Genomic DNA, 18,876 nt, shown 5'->3' on the forward strand with positions numbered 1-18,876 from the left:
GTCTTTAACAGCCCCTGTTTAGCTTTACTTGATTCAGGTTCTAAATATTCATGGTTTCTCATCTAGATCATTACAACATTGCTTCAAAACCTGTTCTTACTTTTTCTTCTTCTGTGTTATGAGCGGGGTTTTCCACCAGCCTGGTCCTACTGCTGTGCCAGTCCCAAATAACAAACAGAGATGTTGTAATAGATATAAAGCTGTTGGCCTGTTACTAGAATTTCTTATTGGCTAACTCTGTCTTAAATATTAAGCCATTTCTATTAATCTAAGTATTTCTTCGTGGTTTATCTTAATGGAGAGAGGAATCCAGACTTTTGTTCTCTCCAGTCCTACATGGAATCCTCCTTGTCTCCTAGTCCCACCTATCTTGCTTTCCTATTGGCCAACAGTGCTTTATTCATTAACCAATAAGAGAAACATATTTACATCACTTCTGTCAATCCATCATTTATGTTGCCATCAGTTATCTTCTTGGACACAAATGCTGTACCCTTTACCTGATCAGGGTTTCTCTGGCTTCTCATATTCTGGAAAATAAAGATTAAGTTTGGTAGGAAAACACTGATATTACCTTACTACCTCAACTCTCCATCTCCCTCTTTACGCATTAGCTTTTAATACGATCATTTTGCTTTCTGTACAATGAATCATGGGCTTCCACAAGTATTTTTCTGTCTTTTCTGCTTTGAATCCATATCCTTTCCCTGTTTAAAAACCTGCATTTATGTTAAGAATTCACATAAAATGTTACCTTTCTACAATGCTGTCCTTATTGTACTTGCTGGAAATCACTTCTTTTCCTGTTTTATTTACTCGGGTGTGCAGGCATCGGGATTACAGTGTGTGTGTGTGTGTGTGTATCTTTAGTTTCTTGATGGAAATGACTGTAATAGTGGTAGCCAGGAGTCTCTTGATAGGAATGTCTATGAGTAACAGTGCTAGTCAGGATTCATTTCTAATTCAGAAGAGAGTTTTTAAATGTGCTAAAATCTCCTGTTTCCATAGCTATTTCTATGACACTTTTCAAACGTAAGTTGTTAAAAAATAAATGTTAAACATTTTGTGTAGTAGCCTATTAAAGAATATCATACCTACAAGAAGAGCCACAATAATGATCTTTATTTTACCTAAAGTCTATAAAGAGCAGGTCAGCATGTAGTATCCACTTTATTATAAACTAAACAATGGCTGTGAGATTTCAACTGAGGCTTTGTATTTAGCGTTTAAATAAATAAATAAATGAATTCAGAAAAAATACAGAAAAGAAAAGCTTTATACCCTGAAAACCAATGTTTAATAGTAAAATTTCTTATTTTGTAATATTTAGAGGTATTTTCCCACATCAGAAAGAGAAGAAAATTATTATACACACCTTAATATATCAAAAGAGAAATGCACATTTCTGTTTCTTTTGTTTTTGTTTTTGTTTGTGATTTTGCCTCGAAAACAGATGCTGGCAAGCTCCTTTCTCCAAAATCATCATGTACAATGCAAAGAAGCCATTTGCTATCAAACAGTTCCATTTGGCTGTGGTTCCAGATGGCAACGCTGTTTATATAACAAAGTGCCGCTCAGATCTTAACAGAGATTTATTCCAGTGTCTGGTACAGCCTCACCCAGGGAGCTGATGTGGGAGATGCCTGCGGATTATCTTGTCCCGGAATACTGGGAAAAAGAGAGACTGGACGACCTGGGTCCTGGGATCTCCTTGTCATCTTAAAGCTCACGATCTCGGGGCATCTGGATGAGAGCCTCTGCCAGAGTGAAGCTGTGGTCCTCTTGGAGATGGGGTCATTGTTGTTATTCTTCCCGTCTCCAAGACAAATTATGTGGTGTGACCAGCCATGTAGGTAGTGCCAAAAACCACCTGGAAAAGACCCACAGTTGTCCCAGGGCCAGGCTGATGTGTGAATCATTGAAACTGCTAACCACGACTAAACCATGACAATTTTGTTTTTACCCTCGCCCGGATCACAGCTGAAGAAAGGGACCAAACTGAAGGCATTTAGAGGAAGAAATCCACTTGCTACAGAGACATTTGTTTTTCTTCTGCCTTACTATGGCCGTGATGCCATTCTAACTGACCTATTTAGAAATATTCAAGAGCAATAGGACGAGCAGTCATTGAGGACTGGCAGCTTCCTCAAGCTAGCTCATGCGTCACTCAGCCTTTGTTTGTCCAGCGGCCAGCATAAATTATGACCTCTTGAAGTGGATCTTGCCTGGCGCTCTGTGATGTTGGCTGGAACATTTGGACAGTCCCACGTATGTTTCTGAACAAGTGCATCACTTGATGGACTAATGCAGCTCAGATGATGCACGGAGATGCTGGAAGTGCATGGGAACTCACTATTTGGTGGTGGGAAAAATGGAGCAAGGAAAAGACCAAAGGGCATTTGGAACAATCCAGTTCTAAATGTTACTCAGTGTGCTAGGACAGTGTGACGTCACCCCCTCTCTAATGTGTCTAGCATCTGGGACTTCACAGATGTTACAGCTGAATCTCTGTATTCCCCATTACTCCACGTTGCTGGCTACTCCAGCAACTGCTTGCGTTCTCTTATGAGTCCCTCTCTCCACCTTCACAAACCTGAACCTCATTCAGGTTTGGCATGTTTACCAAGGACGCTGGACGGAGCCCTTCATGTGTAGTTTGAGAGCGGCATTCTGGGAGTTATGGGAGTCTATGTTCCCAATTTTAGGTAGTCATTTCTTTTTGATCCCTCATTGTCCATTTCATTCTATATGTCATTCATACTTTTAAAAAATGTAGTATAATTCCATTACTATATTTATGATTATCTCCCCCCAACTTTGCAAATTTTTAAATTATAAAATTGTAAGAATCCTTTTCTAATTTTATTTAAAAAAAACCAAACATCTGGATATCCTTCATTTCTGTCTGTCTGTCTCTCTTTTCTCTGTACATAATTGTATATTAAATGCTTTTGGTAGATTGCGTCTTTTAATTCTCACAATGACCATGTGAGATGGAGTTTTAATTTTGATCTTTTCTTAAAGAGAGAAAAATAGTTGGCTTAATGAGAGCAGATAATTTGCTAGTGTGGCTGGCTCTGGGAAGCATAGGAGTCAGGCTCACGTCATAGTGTGGCTGTGCGTTTTTAGATGACTTCTTTTCATTTCCTCCCAAGGTAGAGATAGAGGGAAACATTATGCTAAATACAATCCTGGCACTTGAGCAAACAGAAAACGTCTTATAGCCAGGAATAAAGACGGGAGAATTACTGCAGGCCCTGCAGATTATTTGTCATTATTATCTGGAAAGGAAAACGTTCTGTTGTAAGTGCTTTCAGTTCTTGAGGACCCATTTGTTATTTTTCACGTACTTGACAAGTTTGCCCAAAGATGTGGCCTACAGCCAGGCACACAACTGTGGAGTTAAAGGATTACATTGCTGATGTCACACGGCAGTGCAAGCAAGTACACATCAAATTAAAAAAAAAATTGCCTAATACACAACTGCAACTTACAAGAAAAGAGGGTAATATTGGGGGACTCTCCCACCCAGATGTTGAGAAATTGTTCTTTTTACTTTAATGAGAGATAGGTATTTCAGCTCTTGGTTTGAGTAGGACAATCTGATTTCAAATATTCATGGGACACAGTCTTTTGTAATAAGGGCTGATGAGGTTTTGTGGTTACTGAGTACTGGTATGGGTAAGGGCTTGCATTTGATTCCCAATACTATAAATAATAGGTCTTGAGAGTTTCTAATAATCACAGTTAAAACATTTTATATAGGTTTCTTTTGTCCCAAGCATAGTGGGCAGCTATCAGGATCTGGGGGATATGGATAACTGTAGTAGTTTATTAAGGAGGAGTGGATCAGAGCTGGGGTCAAAGTTGGAAGCTTATTGACCTCCGGTCCAGTGGCCTGGAGTCCTGAGTAGACATTTGTACAGCATGCAATTTTTGCACATACTTTATTGTGGGACATTCCATCTTCCTCTCAGCCAACTAACTTCTTTTATATTTTAATTTTGATCTCATCTTTTCCCTATTCTCCCACCATGATAGAACACAATTATTCCTTATTAATAAATGCTCTTTTTAACTTTTAATTTCTGAATGCCTTCTCAAACAAAATTGAGTATATGCTATGTACAAATTGCTTTTCTTGGTACTATGGAGATACAGAAGATTACTGTCTCTGTACTCACATGATATATGGTTATGTCATAGAACAAACTCTACAGAATGGGGAGCAAAGTGTTTAAACAATTATACACTGAAGTAGCGTGAGAGAAATTAGATAAATATTGGTGTGCCCTTGCTCATCTTGTTCCTTTGAGGATTTGAGGCTACAGCAGAGTGCTTTAGAAGCCTGAAAACTGGATCCGCCCCCAACAGAGAGGTTATAACACTGACATCACATTACCAGCAGAGGTGCTGAGTTTGCGGTGAAAACTGAGCATCTCTTCCTCTTGAGACAAGGCTTGACAACATTGAAAACTAGCTGATAGCATTACAGAGAAAGAAGGATTTCCATGCACAGAACAGGATTCTTTTGAAATTTCAGAGAAAACAGAAGCTAGAAGGATATTTTAGAGTGTCTGGTTATGTTTGTTGGTTATACAGGCATTACAAAAACCAAAGTCACATGGTTTCTTATGCACTTATTTGAGCATTCCATATCATCACAAATGTCCAAGATGACTTGATCCTTCAGTTTAGGATGGTAAGTGCATAAGCAGCTTTTTGGGGGAAGTTGATAGGTATGGGGTATACTGTATTAAGAGTGACCAGGACACCAAATGAAGACACAGATGTTGAGACACAAGATAAAGGTATTTTGTGTAGTATAGAACAGATAATTCCTTGTGGTCTTATTCTGTTTGAAGTTATTTGTTCGAAGAAAGTGTGGGATATAAAGTTGTGACTTGAGTGTGAGATTCATACCGAAGGGAAAGATAAGACACTCAAGGAGACTTAAGGTATAGATGAAGCTTAGCTGGGTGTTAGGAAACGGTATTTGAAAACTGTTCCAACAAGAGGTCATATATGGGGGGGACTTGAATGAGAAATGCCCCTCCCACCATAGACACTGGTATTTCAACACCTGATCCCTAGTTGGTGTTGGGAAAGTTGTGGAATCCTTGTCAGATGGAGCCTTGCTGGAGAAATTATGTCACTGGGAATGGCTTTGGGTATTTATGTTCATGTCTCATTTTCAGTTCATGCTTTCTTCTTGTATTTGAAAATGTGAGCTCTCAGCTTCCTGTTCCCATCACCAAGCCTGCGCTTAGCTGTCACGTTTCCTTGCCATGATGAACTTATTCCTCTGGGACCGTTAGTTCAAATAAATCCTTTCTTCTATAAGTTTCCTTGGTCATGGTAAAAGAGAAGTAGCTAATATAATGTATAAACTTTAATTTCTAGAAAACCAACAATAGAAGAGGAAAAAAAATCATGGGAAGAGAAGATAGATGTGTGAAAACGATTCAGTATCACACATTCCCCAGGCATATCTTCAAGTTATGTAAGGAGTCAACACAGCAAGTTTGAAGATGGGCTCTTAAAAGAAAAATAGGTTACACATCTCAGAATAAGAAGGGAGAAATACTAAATCTCTCTCTCACACACACACATCATAGACACGTATATACATCTACATGTACATACTGACACACACACACATACACACACACACACACACACACACACACACACACACACAGAGTGACAGATACAGGGGCACACACAAAGAGATATATACTCGTATAGGCACACAGTTAAATAAAAAAGTCCTGAGATAAAATGTAAGTAAGAACTTCATTTATTCAGATCCAGTTTATTATTGTACCAAAAAGTATGCTCTTTCATTGAGAGATAAACAAAACTCCCCTGACCTTATTACTTAGTACATAAAACAAGCATGAACTTAGTGGATATAACTATAAAACACATTGGTTTCTTTTAAGAAGTTATTGTCATATTCCCCAGGCCAACTGGATCACTAGGATCTACAAAAATAATAAAAAAATAATAAAAATAAAATAAAAAAATAATAATAATAAATAAAAATAATAAAAAAGTAAGTCTTTTTATTCATTCCAAGTTATACATGTATTCTTTACCTTGTCAGTTATATTTTTCTTTTTTTATGGTAATATTTTTATTTAAATTTGAAACAAGCTTGTTTTACATGTCAATTCAAGTTCCCTCTCCCTCCACTTCTCCTCTGTCCCCTCCCCAACCCCCATCCCACCCCCTTCCTGCTCCCCAGGGAGGGTGAGGTCTTCCATGGGGGTCTTCAAAGTCTGTCACATCATTTGGAGCAGGGCCTGGCCCCTCCCCCATGTGTCTAGGTTGAGAGAGTATCCGTCTATGTGGAATGGGCTCCCAAAGTCCATTCGTATAATAGGGATAAATACTGATCCACTACCAGAGGCCCCATAGACTGCCCAGTCCTCCCAACTAACAACCATGTTCAGGGCGTCTGGGTCAGTCCTATGCTGGTTTCCCAGCTATCAGACTGGGGTCCATGAACTCCCCCTTGTTCAGATCAGCTGTCTCTGTGGGTTTCTCCAGCCTGGTCTTGACCCCTTTGCTCATCACTCTTCCCTTTCTGCAACTGGATTCCAGGAGTTCCGCTCAGTGTTTACCTGTGGGTTTAGCTTCTGCTTCAATCAACTATTAGATGAAGATTCTAGGATGGCATATAACGTAGTCATCAATGTCATTATAGGGGAAGGGCATTTAAGGTAGCCTCTCCACTTAGATTGTTAGTTGGGGTCATCCCTTTAGATCTCTGGACATTTCTCTAGTCCAAGATTTCTGTTTATACCCATAATGGCTCCCTCTACTATGGTATTTCTTTTCTTGCTCTCCTCTAGTATGTCCTGTAGTCCACCCAAGTAGTGCTAAATTAAAAAGCAAAAACAGAAATAAAAGCAAACAAACAAACAAAAAAACACCTTATGGGCCACTGATGTGTTAACAATTCTTCTTTGTCCTCTGCAAGTACTTAAGGTTTGAGCACCTCTGCTTAAAGAGAATTGTGGGAGTAGTTAAGCTCAAGCCGAGGTGCCTTGCACTGAGAAGTGGGAGACCCTTGGGAGCAAATTATCTCAGCCTTTAAGATGTAACTACACAAAAATCCCATGATGTCAGTTTTTTTCAAGACTGTATTGATTCTTTTTGGACTTCACACCATGCATCCCAACCCCACTTATCTTCCAAGCCCCGCATCTGCCCTTTGCCCTTGCAACTCCCCGAAAAAAAAATACTTAAAAGAAAAACAAAGACCAAACAAAGCAAACAAACAAAATGAACGAAAGGCAAATGAAGAAGGGGACTGGGAAGGAGGAGACCCTCACTGCTGAAGCTCTGCATGTGTATCATAAGGCTCACCCTGTAGTCCTTCCATAGTCCTCGCAAGTGTCCATCGCCATGGGTCATTGGTCTGGTTTGGGGCTGAGTGGCCTGCATTATCACCCGGGTCATGGTGCCATCTGGGCCAGGACACCTGCTGAGGGCCATGTCTGAGTCTGTGGCTCTACAGCAGCCAGGATCTGATTTGATGTCTGTGGTCCAAGTTTCCAGCAAGGTTACGCCAATGCCCAGGGTCTGGTCAGCCACCTGAGGTCATGTTGGTGTTCCGGGCCATGCAGCTACCAGGGTCTTACTGATCTGGCTAGCCTGTCCTATCCCTGCTGTTGATGTCCGAGGTTGGGGGTCATAGGAACCAAGAATGTTGAATTCTGAGCCAGACCTGCCCCCTCACTGCCCCTGGGATAGCTGGCCCCCACCTCTCACTGGGTACCACAGCAGGAGAGCTGTGACTACAATAAGGAAAGGTGGCCACACCACGCACCACAGACATTCACCTTTACCATGGCAGCGCACTAGAGCTGATCCTGTTGTCAAGGACACGGGTGTTCTGGCCCTGAGGGTATGACAGGTGGTATCAAGGGTGAGTGGAAGATGCCTCCCACCTTGCCACGCATGATGGGCGAGAGGGCTGGTCCAGGGAGTTGGAGAACTCTATCTTACCCTCAGTGGCTGCAGCTGTGCAATGCACTAGAGTTGAAGCTGTTAGCCATGGCACAGGTGAGCAGCCCTGAGTGCTGGGGAGCGGAATTTACCCAGCCCAGCACCCACCCTGTTCACCATGTAGAGACATGGGTGAGGGAAAGATGCCCAACACCAGCAGGCGAGAGAGCTGGCCCCAGGGTCACAGTTTCTAAGAGAGGGAGTCCTGCTGCTCACAAGCTACAGCACCCAGGAGGGGGCAACCTGCACTCTGCCTGGCAGGGTAATAGAGCTAACCCCATTGCTGTGAGCACAGGTGAGCCAGCCCAGAGCCAGAGCTGATCTTCCCCCCTCCCCTCCACATACTTCCTACAGCAATAGCAATAGAAGCAGGGCTACATCTTGCCTGGGCACGGCAGTGGAGCTGGTCCTGGTGCGGAGAGCCTGAGAGCAAGACAAATGGCCCCGCCCCTTACTGGAGGCTGCCTTGGCTGGGCTAGCCTCGGCAGGGTTGGAGAGCTCACCTGGGTGGTGAGAATCGGGAAAGCTGCGAGGCTGGCCCGCCCAGGCACCTCCCAGAGCGAGAACCAGGACTACGAGATAGCTCATCCCAACATCCAGGGCGTCTATGAACTGTTGGAGTGTGCGGAGGGGACGAACCTACAGATCCAAAACTGCAGGAGCTCCAGGGACAGACAGCCCAGTACCACGCCATGATGGCGATGCCAGTTTTATTAGGGAAAAGAAACGAGAGGCTGCTTTTAGCAATCACAAATGCTTCTTAACATTGACCTTTTGCATGCATTTGACTTACATTTCTTGTTTATTTTATTAGGATTCTTAACTTTGAGTGTCCTCATCAGCAAAAGGCCCACGACGTGATAGGAAGGGGAGATTAAACAGTGAACAGAGTCTTAGTTTTTCTTCAAAGTGCACACTTCATGTATACCCTTGAAACTCCAGCCTGACATAATAATGTCCTTAAAATAGCTCAGCCACACGAAGCTCGGCATATTGCTTTTATGTACTTGATATACTCTTTACATCTATAAATCTTTAAATGCGAAGAACACCGGCTGAAATGAGATGTGTAAACACAGCTAATTAAATGTCAGCTTGCTCCACTCTTGTCCCTCCATCACTCATCATGGGCTTTCCTTGACCTTCCTTTTTCTTCCTGATTCTTTTCCTTCATCACGAAGTGCTTCTGTATGTAATTGCTTTCTATATTACTTCCCCCTTAAATGTCTGATACACTTTCAAGGAATTTATTAATACTTCTATTTAAAATGTCTGTGTTCATAGTTTTCCAAGAATATGTTTGGAAGTCTGACGGGTTTTATTTTTGTTGTTGTTTGTTGTAATCATAGCCCACTAAATATTATGGAATGGCAACATTGTTCACTTCCAATTATACATTCTTTCTCTAACCACTCATATAGAGTTGGCAGCAACCATTCCAAATGAGAGATTCCACAGTCTGCTTTTACACTCCACCCCCGCCGCCCAATATTTATTTCAAATTCTTCCTTCCATCTGTGCGGACTTAAATTTCATACTTGCTGAGCCTAAGAAGATGTACTAACTTATTCATGTTAACTAATTCTCTGGTGTTGATTGATTGTTGGATAGAACTTAACCTACAGTGTATTCTCTGTTCTCTGCACATCTGCAATGATGAGAAAGAATCCTGACCATTATTCAGTTCCCAGAACAAAGCCTCTAACTCTCCAACTTGACACTTCCAATTAGAAATCATTTCAAACTCAACACATTCAAATTAAGCTCCTTACTTTGACGACATTTAAATCTCATTATCAATCTTCATGCTGAATTCTGTTTTTGGCCACACCTACTCCTGTCCCACAAAAAAATTCTAGCTTTAATTTTATTCCTGCTTATTTTCTATGTGCTTTATGTGGAGAGTTCCTATGTTGAAACACTAGTTTTATTTTTATTAGGTTTGATTTTTTTTTCTGAGAAGAAATTTCTAATTATTTTTAACGTTTGTTGATTTCCTTCTATTTAAAAATTATAGATGGATTCTTACAGTTTTTAAATAACTAAATAGTTCTCTTCAATTTTTAACCATTCACTTTTTTATCTTGTATTACTGCAACCAGCCTATGAATAATCAAAAGGAAACCCTAGGCCTGTGGGATGGCTCAGTGAGTGGGTAGTGATATTTACTGCCAAGCTGGTGCCTTGAATTTGATTGCTAGAACATGATAGAAGGAAGGGAACAATTTCCCAAGGCTGTTGTCTGACCACCAACTAGCACCATAACATGCATGAACACACACACACACACACACACACACACTCGCACGCACGCACACACACGCTCACCAAAAGTTTAAAAGAAGACAATCCAGTACTTTTTTTTTTTTAATACTGTTGTCATCTTTAGTACTCAACAAAGACCTGGAAGCCAATTTGCATACAGTTCTCGGTTGTTTAGTAGTTGATGATTTTTTCCTGTGTATACCTCACTTTTCTTCGTATTGACAGGACACTAATAAGCCAGGATTCAGACTTTGTCTTCTGACAAATAGAGCAATGAATTCTAGCTTGAACTTTTCTATGTTTGGATTATAGAGTGCATGTAATTATTTCATGATTTTTAAAACAATATAGTAGGGATACAAAAGTTTATAATATTATATAGTATGGTTTATAAACCTTATCTTAGAACAAGTTCTTATTATAGGAAGCCTCAATATTCAAAAGGAGCTATTATTTCTATTACTATTTGCTACTGTTAAGAATATTGGTTAATATGTAAAAACAAATAAGAGTATTAGTTGTAAAAAGCAGTACTTTGAAAATCATGGGCAATCAAATCACAAAAAATCTTAGAAATATAAAACATGAAGGATACGTAAATATTGCTTCTAAGACTCAATGTAAAAGAAAAGATGGCTTCGTTAGCCATGGCTCCAGGATTCTCATGAAGGAAGTGGAAAAGGATTTCCACTTACAAGGTTTGCAGTGTTACAAAGGGAACAATATCACACAGACTTCGTAGGACCAAGGAAGTTCCTTCTATTTTCTAGGGAATAGACTCATCATGCTGAGAGAGCTATTGCAGAACCGTGAATGATGCTGGAGACAACTTTAATAATACCTCCAGAGGACTGAAGAAACACCATTCCCTTTTCAGGCATAACCTTGTACTCTTGGTCCAGAACCAACACATAAGTCACTGACTGAAATACTGGAATGGGCTAAAATAAATGAATCTCAAAAGTGGAGCTACTTGTTATCTAGAAGATATTGTCTCCTAGACAATTGACATGCCTTCCAAACAATTTATACAAATGTCTATCACATATTTGACAGTTTGCATCACAATTCAAAGTTATTCTCAAACCTTACTAGCCCCAAGCTTTCTCTTACATCCTAATGGGTAGTCAAAGAAGATTTGGGTGTGAACATAAGAAAGACTAGCATATCATCACAGGTTATTTCAATCTCTTTTGATTAAACACTCATTTCCTAGGATTTTCTCTTCCTTACTTCTACCTATGATGACATCATAAGATAGATGAATGGCTTCCCTTGTAACTACAATGGCAGAAAGTCTTTGTGGGAGGGTGATTTATGGAGAAAATAATAATTTTAGTTTATTTATAATTATCATCAAAATACTAACTTATTATACATAATTTTATTTGGTAGAGCCATATGTGTTACAAGAAAAAAACTTACAATCAAATGTATTGATTGAAATATTTTACTTGTGTTTTAATTCTTTGCCCATCATGCCATGACAAACAATAGATTGCACACCTCTAGTCTTGGTGCTTGTGGATGATGCTGATGGATTTTGTGACACATCGCATTCCTGATGGTATGGGGTAGCCATGTACATAGTGTACATGGGATACATGTACACTTCGAAGATTTTGTGGGTAGCTAGCCAGACTTTCCCACAATGTTTGTTCAGACTTTATTCACAGTAAAGGGACTTGGGAGAACTGACGACTCTGGCCAGAGTGCAGATGGCTTTTGGAGAGCCCAAGTTTATACTGGCTGTGTGCCCAGGTCCGAGATTAGAAAAAAGGCTATGTTGATATAATGTTTGTTTACTTATAAAATTTAACAAACATGTTTTGGCTATCTACTATAGCCAAAGTCTGGAATAATTCCACAAGTAAGCATGTTAAAAATCTGTCTACCTGAGCACTGCATAGATAGTTGCCCTATTAAGGTCTTTGTGACATTTTCTTGGCATAAAGAGGATAAATCTACCCTGTTGCTGTTGTGTTATTATTCTTTTCTCGCATTGACTTTATCTTATATTAACTAGAGTAGAACTTCAAGGTTCATTGTCTCCGCAGGGCTTCCATGTTTCTAAATGGTCCTGACATCAGTCTTCTTTTTTACCTGCATCCTATACCTAAAAAGCATCAACCAACTCCATCCCCTTATTTTTAAAGTACTCATGCTTCAACATGAGTCTTATTAACTTTAACTAGTATATTCTAAATCTGAGTTGACTTGTCATAGTCAACTATTACATCTACTACTATTCTACTGATGAAAAAACAACATAGGTTGTCAACTGGCTGTTTCATTGTTGTTTGCTGATAGCATCGCAAACGTAGTAGATTTTTGAAGAGTCTCTGTGCTTCTCTTTTTAGCAAGGTTGTCACAGTCCATGGATTTTCAAAAGCTGGTCCCCTTTGGGGCTCTGCTAGACTCATTCGACATTTTGGCCTTACTGCAAGCATTTAATTTATTGTTCAGATACTGAAAGTATGTGTCCATTGGGTATAATGTGTGCTGATTAGAAAAGTGAAGAGTTAAAGCTGCCTGTCTACATGATGAGCTATGAAGTATATGTTAGTAACTACCCAACACCTGTTCATTCAGTACCTCATTCAGTCCATTATGCTAAAAGTTAAAAATATCCTGAAGACTATTGGGCAAGAAAGGAAAAAAAGGATCTCTATCTCTCTCCCTACCCCCCCCCCTCTCTCTCTATCTCTATCTCTATATAGCTCAGGCTACCAGATTACTGAGGTTAAAGGGTTCAGTGAAGGGACTAGAGATGGCTCATTGGCTAGGAGCACTTGATCCCCTTGCAAAGTTAATTTCCCTGCATCCACAGTCCACATCAGGGGGCTCATGACCAACTGTAACTCCAGCACCAATGGTTGCTGCCCCTGGCCTCTACAAACACCTGTAGACATGTGCTCTCTCTCTCTCTCTCTCTCACACACACACACACACACACACACACACACACACACACACACCTCTCTTTCTCATCACACACACACACACACACACACACACACACACACACACACACACACATTTGGAAATGAGTTTCAGCTAGAACCTTGTAGCATGGGCTAGAACACTGAGAGGTGCTGCCGAGGAAGAGCAGCTAAGCCTTTAGCTTCATCTTCATCTCCGTGGGTGGGGGGGAGGGTCTAGCCTCTGATTCCTGGCCAGTGAACACGTTTTATCTTAGAGTACTGAAAAATTAATTTCTATTAGGTGTTTTCTGGAATAAATTTGAAATGCATGTAATTTAGAAAGTCAACAGTTGTGTCAAGTTGAAATTCAAAGTGCAGCGATCTTGTGCTATTGGCTACCATCTGTACCACCCTGACCACTAAGAAACTTCCTTTTCTAGCAGTTGACTCTGTATTTCCAAGCAAGATACATGTTTCTTGACTGACAAACAAATATGTGATTCTTTTCTTCATTTTACTCAGTAAAAAGTAGTAGCGATCTTTTAAGACAGCCTTAGTAGTTCCAAAGACTGATGGGCCTTGTATAGTCCCCTTTCACACTGTTTAACAGTGACTTACACAGTCAATAGGATGCTGTGAGATTCTGACACATAGGCTACAGAACACATTTTATCTCTCTCTTTTTTATTTTATTTATTTATTATTTTTTTCATATTGACCCCAGTTCCCTCTACCTTCCTCCCTCCCTCTCTCCCTCTTTCCCTCTCCCCCCCCCCACATGCAACCCGACCACCCTCCCCTCTCATCCCCCCCTACTCCACATGTAGGGTGATGCCATCCAGGAGGGGTCATCTAAATCTGTCAAGTCATTTGAAGTATGGACTAGGACTTCTCTCCTGTCTCTACGTTAAGGCAGTATCCCTCCATGGTGTGCCAGGAATACATCCTGGTTCCACTGTCTGAGGTCCCTTAGACTGCTCAGGCCTTCTGGCTTAGACCCGTGTCCTGAACATAACTACAGTAGCACAGACACTGAGATCGACAATTAATAAATGGGACCTCCTCAAACTTAGAAGCTTCTGTAAAGCAAAGAACACAGTTGACAAGACCAACTGGCAGCCCATAGACGGGGGAAAGATTTTCACCAATCCTACATTTGACAAAGGGCTGATCTCCAAAATATCAAAGAACTCAAGAAAATAGTCAACAAAACATCAAATACCCCTATTAAAAATGGGGTACAGAACTGAAGAGAGAATTCTCAAGAGAGGAAGTCAAAAAGGCTGAAAGACACTTAAGAAAGTGCTCAACATCATTAGCTATAAGGGAAATGCAAATCAAAACAACTTTGAGATACCATCTTACTCCTGTCAGAATGGCTAAAATTAGAAACACCAATGACAGCTTATGTTGCAGAGGATGTGGAGAAAGAGGAACATTCCTCCACTGCTGGTGGGAGTGCAAACTTGTACAGCCATTTTGGAGATCAGTTTGGCAGTTCCTCAGGAAAATGGAATCAGTCAACCACAGGACCTGGCAATCCCCCTGTTAGGCATATACCCAAATGATCCACATCCATGCAACAAAGACATCTGTTCAACTATGTTCATAGCAGCATTATTTGTAATAGCAAGAACTTGGAAACAACCTAGATGCCCCTCAACTGAAGAATGGATAAAGAAAATGAGGCACATCTACACAATGGAGTACTACTCAGTAGAAATAAGGCAATGGAATCTTGAAATTCGCAGGCAAGTGGATGGAACCTGAAGAAACCATCCTGAATGAGGTAACCCAGTCACAAAAAGAGGAACACGGTATGCACTCGCTCATATATGGATTTTAGACTTAGAACAAAGGATTAAAAGCCTATAATTCACATTTTATCTCTTTCCTCGCTCTCTTCTGTCCCTGTACTCTGGGAAGAGGTCAGCTTCGGGTCTATGAGACTGAACAAACACCTCCATAGAGTGGTACATGCAGCTATAACCTTTTTGGAGAAGCACAAGACACATGCTGGCTATTTTATGGATAGCCACAAAAATGCAGCATCACAGATGAGGTTTCTTAAGCTAATATCATTGCCCTTTAACACCTGGCTGTTAGTTTTAACTGCACCATTTATGACAGCATTTTAGTTATTATTATGATTGCATTTTTATTATAAGAATGACAAATTCATAAAATCTATTCTACTTATAATATACATATTTTTTATAGCTTAACATACCTTACTACATATAGAATTATATCTTGAATTGTGCATGATTAATAATAGTGAAACAGAAGATTTAAAATATGACAATATTTTCTAAGTTTATTTTACACATTTCTGAATAGAACAATTTTAAAATTACAAGTAGAAATGTCTAATGCATTAAACACCAAAACTTTTTGCCACTATTGAAAATTCTTTGCTTTTTACCAAATTATTCTCTACATATATATCCTTGATATTAGTGAGGATTGATAGCTGGCTTAGTGAAAAATATTACTAAAATCAGCTATAGGTACATGCCTATGAGTATAGATGGTATGAGATTTATAATAAGCAAGTAAATGTATTAATTAAAGTTAGTAGAGTAATACAATGGCATCTCACTGTTGACCAAACTTCTGTAAAGTACACTGTTATAGACAATAATTGCATTATCTGAGTTAAGAAGGATACAGCATTCTGAATTCACAGGCTCACATGGGTGTAGTAACTCAGTAACGTTAACAGAAAAAGAGGAGCAGTTATGTGTACCTATGCCATAAAGTATGGTGAGATGGAGAAATAAAATGATGACCATAGGAAAGTAGGTTTGAAAGGATTTTATTTACAACCTTAGGGTCTTTGTTAGCAGGTTGAAATCCTGGAATTTAACTCTGTGGGCAATGGAGACACAATAGCAAGTTACATGTAGATGAGTGAAGTCATTAGTTTCTTTTTGGTGAATGATACCTAGTTCCCTGGAGAAAGAATCCATAGGATATAATAGGGTTGATCATGGAAGTGACCTACTGAGTTAGACTGAGAAGTCGCCTTCGCAGTTTGTCTGCAAGCTGGAGAACCGTGATGAATTACATGACTGTGTTTAGGTCTGAAATCCTGCAGAAGAATGAAGTGGATGGGACAACACACAGCTTGGCACAGAGGCTGAGAAAGTGGACCAGAGGAGAGTGACAGAGCACAGGACTGGAGAAACAGCAGCCCCAGAGTCTGTGGGACAGAAGAAGACTCTCTGAGTTCTAGCAGACTTTCTGGCCACCAGTTACATTGAGGGTGGGGCTTCCCCACACGGCTACCAGCTCTCGTTCCAATGTCATATGAAAATGCCATCATAGGCATTGTCTCTGGTAATCTCTTTGTGAGCACATAATTGGACTTTTGCCAGTGTTTGGTCAGTGTCATGCGTTTGGCTGAGTCTTTACACTTCTGTTAGCCAAGACATCTACCTAGTCCTTCTCACATTTTAATATGCGCACCAATAATATGAGGAAAATATATGGGAACTGGAAGGTTCTAATTTAGAAGGGTTTGGATGGTGCCTTAAATTCTGTATTTCTAATGTGCTCCCTGGGTGGGGTCACTGTCTCTAGCGTGGAACATGTTTTGAAGATGAAGAGGGGAAGAAAGTGGACAAAGTTGTGTACTATGCATACACAGACACATTCATGCACACTTTTGACGAAGCAGGTGTGCTATTCAGGACCACAAGTAAGGGATTTGATATATATCAATTTTAGAATCCCAACCATTTTCTCGCATACTCCAAGGTGCTTCTGATTGTCTTCGTATTTTTTTTTTCAGCATATAACTGCATTCTACTTCTGTCTCTGTTGGCAAGCAGTTCCCTAAAGGTTTTAAAAACACATCACCGGTCCTTCTCTAGAAGAGCTCTAAAAGAGCTGCCTCATTGTTAGTGTTCATTAATAGTTCTCTTACTGACAACCTGGATGCATGCCTATTAATTTTGCAAGTATTTTAAAATTAAAATCGCTTCCAAAGCATTTCAAATACTTCTGGCAAAATGTCTGCTTGGAAGTGGAATTCTCTACTCTTCCTCCCACAGGTCTTTTCTCCTACAGTCCTGTAGACTTGTGGGTTTCCTTAATAGTCAAAAATTCCACAGCACAATCCTTGTGTGCTGAAAGACATCTGAAATCACTGACATGCCTCAGGGTCTCAGGATGAAGCAACGACCAGCTTTGCCTTTGTGTAATTGGGCTCTAAACTGTGATCTCCTACTTAGGTTCATTTAAAAAAAAATCCTCCTTCTTTTCTCCTCCTCCACCCTTCAGTTCTTTCTTAGAGGAAATCCATTTATGGTTTGGACACATTTCACAGGGTTCATATTTTCATCTCCCTGGAACTTTCCCAAGCCAAACTCCAATAAGGGGACAATGCATCTTTGTATACATGGCAAAGAAGGTAATCTTGAATGCAGCCATTGGGTTTTTATGGGACTTTCAGAAGGACTCTGGCTGCCTTGCAGAAAGAAAGTCTGTGCAGGCACTGAAGTTCTTTTACCTCTCTATAGGCTGGGCAGCTACCCTAAGGTATATAGAGAAACCAGAGAAACCTTAGCTAGCATTAGTTTCTCAAAAAGGCTGGGGATCAGAGATTCAGGAATCTTTGCTATCACATGCTGGAGATCACTCAGGCACATCAGGACTTGAGAAGGACTGTGAGTCTCACTCACAGCCCCTGCTGAAGTCTAGAAGGTGTGAGCATGCTCTCCGGCTGGGTTTCTGCTCCGTACTTGATGTGCTGTGCATGTCTCAGTTTTACTGTGCTCATGAATTTATCATTTACGCTTTTGAACATTACAACCTGAGTCTTCCTAAAGTGACTTCACTTTAGTTAGGAGTTCAATCCTCATCAAAATCTGAACCCTGGTGCTTACCCTCTCTATCTCATCACAATTCACTCAGAGGCACCTTCTGATTCAGCCCATTAACTGCCCTCATCAGAAATCTACTTAGGTCTGCCTCATCGAAGGGTGCGTGTGTTTTTTCCCGGTCACTTAAAAGTTTACCCACAAAGAGTTAAAGGCATGCATCGGGCCACACAGGCTGTGGGTGATCTGACTGGGAACAGATCCTAGGAAACTTGGCTGCCAGTCCAGTATGCCACATGCTCATTGGTTTAATGGCTGTGAATTCACACAGTGCTCATCCTGCAGAAACATGTAGGGGACAGTGCCATTATCAGGCTGAACACTTCAGGTGTGCTTTTCAGAATACCATTCTGGCTAATTGTAAATGGCCCACATTTTGTTAATGAGAAAATGACCCTTAGCTTTATGGCGAATCTTTTCATTACAGGTTATAATATTTACATTCTTGTCTCTGCCTTTGCCACACATGGATTTTGCTTTAGTGTCATCTTCTTAGCAAGTCCCGTTTGCTTGCTTGCTTGCTTGCTTGCTTGCTTGCTTGCTTGCTTGCTGCTGCTGCTGCTGCTGCTGCAGTCCTAACACTCTGCAGGGTTAGCTGAGCTGCTCTATGCCTAAACTTTTAGCTATAATGCTACTAAACCTGAAACAGATGTTATCTCGGCTGCTGTCACTTTCTGTGAGTTTCACATTTTATACAAGGCAGGTATATAAAGCAGGTAATTTGCTGACAGTAGTGTTTTGGAGAAAGAAAAAAAAATGAGGCAAGATGGAATGAGAGGAGA

The sequence above is a fragment of the Phodopus roborovskii genome, unplaced genomic scaffold (assembly GCF_943737965.1).
Source record: "Phodopus roborovskii unplaced genomic scaffold, PHOROB, whole genome shotgun sequence".
NCBI lineage: Eukaryota > Metazoa > Chordata > Mammalia > Rodentia > Cricetidae > Phodopus > Phodopus roborovskii.